The sequence below is a fragment of the Manduca sexta genome, unplaced genomic scaffold, assembly GCF_014839805.1.
Source record: "Manduca sexta isolate Smith_Timp_Sample1 unplaced genomic scaffold, JHU_Msex_v1.0 HiC_scaffold_157, whole genome shotgun sequence".
In the NCBI taxonomy this organism is placed as follows: domain Eukaryota; kingdom Metazoa; phylum Arthropoda; class Insecta; order Lepidoptera; family Sphingidae; genus Manduca; species Manduca sexta.
This window is the reverse complement of record NW_023592447.1, coordinates 20,749-25,158: the sequence shown is the minus strand read 5'-3', so window position 1 is coordinate 25,158 and position 4,410 is coordinate 20,749. Positions and strand designations below refer to the sequence as shown.

Sequence of the window (4,410 nt, the reverse complement as noted above, 5' to 3'; positions counted from 1 at the left end):
AATTTTGATATTGTTCAGCTAATTTTGTAGCTGACTATACCTATGCCACCGAGGTAATTTTTCCATTTTACTGAGTTTCGTAATAAGTACTTAATTACACAATGGAATTTGAACAAAGTACAAACAATATAATACCCATCATTATTGACTTTGCAACAACTTTCCAAGTACCTACTTTTCAGATGCAAACTGCATATTAAATTTTATTTATATAAGTACTTATATAGTTAAATAGAAGTTCTGCCGTGGTGAGGGTACATATACACAATAACTTCAAATGTGTCATAAGTATAATAAATTTAAATTAATCTAAGGTTTTAGCCTTGTTGAAATGACCTATAAGACATGTAGATCTGGTACGCATCAGATTCGGCCCGACAGTTGAATCTATTTTACATCATACTTAATATAAAAAGTATACTATGATCTAAGACAACAATAATGTTTTACCTACTTCGCTGTTATTTATTATTACTGGGGTTTTACTGTAATATATTAACTATACTTTATTATAATTATTTGTGGTGTGATATTCAACTATTCAGTGTTACAATAAAATGCATTTACTTTTTATTTAAATTGCTATTTATAATAGAAACATGAAAACACAAGTGCAATTTCATTAATAAAATATATTTAAAAAAAATATTTTTATTACCTACACAATATACATATACTATCACATCATTTAAAAATTAAGATTGATTTATAGGGTGGACGGATATTAGCTTTCGTTTTGTTGTAAAAAAGGTTGTAGTAGTAAGTACCAATGTCCCGAAAATAAAACTTAGTTTTCTGCTACGCCTTAAGCAATTGGTTCAGAACTTAAGCTATTCTACGAGGTTAATGAGCTGATAACCCTTGTAATATTAGTAATATAAAAGCATGTAAACAATGAATTGTAAAATTATTCCTTAATAGGCCATAGGCATTAGTAATAAAATTTTAAAAGCTTAAGCACTGCCCTAATCCATCCATGGAGCTATTCAAATGTAATTCTTCTATGCACCTTTATGTATTATTGGATATCTAAATTCAGTTTTCTAATAAAAAAAATCGTTAGTTTATGAAAAGACAAAAACGCATTATACTCTTAATTCTTACATAGATTGAAGTCTCAAATAAATGCAATTACATCTCACTCCTGATTTAAGATTGGTCATTTTTGTGTTTTCCTACTAATAGAGATACATTTTCAAGTCTTATAATTGAATTACCTATATTTTCCCTAACCAATGCACATAGTCCAAGATATGTAAATCAGATACAAATTCATATCCAAAATTCCAAGTGAATACTCATATGTATTACAAGTTACGTAATACAAACAATAGGCTATTTACTTTTCTTTTCTTTCTTAACACTTTTGGCAGGTTTAGACCTTCCTGCCTTTAGCAGTGCTATTAATGCAGTAATTGCCACCAAACCAAAACCAGCTAAACCTATTTGCCAAATCCAAGGATATTTCGCCAGTAGATCCAATCCGAATGCTATGCTGAATTTGATCATTTCTACAGACCAGTCAACAACATCANCACTGAAAAGAAAAGTGTTATAAGCTCACAGTAAAATATTTATACACAAATTTGATAGCTCTTACTTACAAAGGTGAAGCAAGTAAAGGAACTGGTGTGCCTTTAGTATTTTTGTACCACTCTTCAGCTTAATATAACGAAAGACTTCACATCCCGCTTTGGTATATCATACTTATAAACTTTACCAAGACGGAAACTGGAAGAAAATCATGTATACAGTATTTCGTAATTAATAAATAAATTATGGAACTAATTAAGTAAATTACTTACAAGAGGAAGGCAGGCAATGAAGTAACTTGAAATCGTTTAGCTGTATTCACACCAGCTAAATTGCCACATTGAAAGCAACATTAATGCGCCCCTTAAAGTGGCACCCACACTCTCCCAAACTGCATGTAATCTTTGACACTCTACACAAGATGCGCCGTAACTGGAAATAGACAATAATCATACTCACTGAATTCTGTACTAAAATCTCTACTTGACAGTTTTAGAGTTAATTATACTTACAACATCACAAACCAGTCTCCAGTGGTTGCACGGTAGCAGCCTGAGTAATATGCTCAAAAATCTTATCATTAAGCTCTTTGACTGCAGGTGATTGGTTTTTTTCAAAGAAACCATATATTTCATTTTCATCAGCTTCACCTGTAAAAATTTTACTTGATTGAATGTTTTTCATTTTTTTTTAATTGTGTTTTGGAGTTCACATAAATGGTGTTTATTATTATCATAGATGCAAGGTATTTAGACAAATGATGTTGTGTATACTTTACAGATTTGTAAAAATAAAGCCATGCTGGCTATCTTGAAAGCAACTATTGTCATATTGTGACAGGCATGGCTTGCAATGCTGAGATGAGTTATAATAATAATAAATAATATCAGTGCTGTATTATATACTTGCCCACTGCTGAGTACGGCCTCTCTACTACTGAGAGATGAGTTATACCAAAGAATTTATTGTAGTGATGCTAATAGTATTTGCAACTGGGATATGAGAAGTACCTACCATCGACCTTATAAAGGGTTATAAAGTTATTTCTTCTAGTAAAAAAACATACATTTTTGCAATTATTTTTGAGAAATTACATATATGCATTAACAATATAACAAAAATAACAATTGTTAGATCTTGCACTTACCATTGTATAGTAAAGGGACACCATGCCTAAAGAAAACCAGTGCTGGTTCTTTTCCTGGATTATATAATCTTGCCATGTGACTGTTAGTCACTTTCACACTTACTGCATTCATTTCTTTCTTAAAATCCTCTTGCAAACTCTCTATGTGTTCTTCTAACAACTTGCATGTTTCACAATTTGACTTTGCTGTAAAATAGTAAAATTAAGTTACATTTAAATTGCAGATAAATCAAGTAATTTATGTTTTACACACAAATGATTTCATTTTATCCTATACTTTTCTAAATAGATAAATACCTAGTATTTAATTTTTTTTAATAATCAGAACATGCTATCAACTCTGGGGGAACCTGCAAATGGGATACTAGAATCCCCTGGCCTAGCACTTGCAGGGCCTTGGAAGAAAATTGGGAAAGGGACATCTGGGGAAGGAAAAGAAACCCTATTAGTATGGGCTGAGGGGAGGTCAGGAAATATTCCGAGAGCCCTTATAGAACTTAATGTAGTTACAACTATGAGGTATACACAATGAACTGTATTCCGAGAGCCGCGCCAATGTCCCCTGTACATGGGCGTGCATTCTGTGAAATATCGAGCACCTAAGAATACCTTACTTGTATACATATATATATGTATACAAGTGACCTAAAAACATGCAAGCACCAAAATAATTGTGATTTTTAATCTAATAAGGATGATGTTGGAAGGTAATTCCTCTCCTATCGATTTTGCTTAAAAATAATTTCAAATAGACTTTTCCTGAATGACTTACTGAACAAAACAAATTCAGTTTTCTTTATCCCTTATTAATTCTAATAGATCATCATCGCTAATGCCCTGCAGACCTTGACTATGAACATTCAAGCAGAAGAATAGTAAAACAAAAGTTATTGTTGTCTTCATTTTTCGTTAATTTTCAACTGCATGAGCTGTAAGTGTAAAAATCGTTGAATTAGATTTTTCTGAAATAAATTTACACCAGATGAGGTTATCTTAATAAATATAATCAGCGGTGCAATGGTGGATTCGTCATTCAATTGTATTCATCATTCATGGAACAGAACACTTGCGACTTTACCTCAAGTTATCTATTTTTTCAAAGTATTTTTTCCTCAAGTTTCCTTTTCTTCAGAGTATAATGTAGAATCAACAAATAATTATTATAAATAATTTTGGTCCATACAGGTGCTTAAGGCCTCAAGCTTAAAAATATTCTATCTCTGTTTCACCTGTCACCGGCAGGTACAGAAGGTCTCAGAACCTTCTGTGCTTGTTCTTATTCTGAGCAGAAGGTAGTCTTTATAGGTAGGTTATTGGCTTATTGGAATATGGGCAATGCATGTGCGCCATAAAGTTAGTACTTTTAACTGTTAGGCACTACTGTAAGCAATCAGTAGAATATTATAATATTATCCCTATAGAATTAAGGACTTATAAATAACATCCTTAACATTAAAATCTAGTTTCCAAACGTACGTAAGACTAGGCAGTATGATCGAAAGTCTATAGTCTGCCCTCCTGACGAACATAAAAAAAAAACAAGTTTCCACAGAGAACAACAAAACGCGACGTTTTCAAATCCAGTGTTTCCTGTTTATAGAATTTCTCCGACTTTTCGGGTCAAATGTCGTGATTTTGTAAATAGTTCATTATTATTTTTATGAAATTGGAATAAAATGTGTGGTACATATTGTTTCAATTGTTTACAGTAAATTCAATTCAATTTATTG

General features: G+C 31.7%; 1 pseudogene; it reads right to left on the bottom strand.

The window, feature by feature from the left end:
- Window positions 1-1,585: 1,585 nt before the first annotated feature.
- LOC119191493 lies at window positions 1,586-4,063 on the bottom strand (annotated as a pseudogene).
- Between the last annotated feature and the right edge of the window lie 347 nt (window positions 4,064-4,410).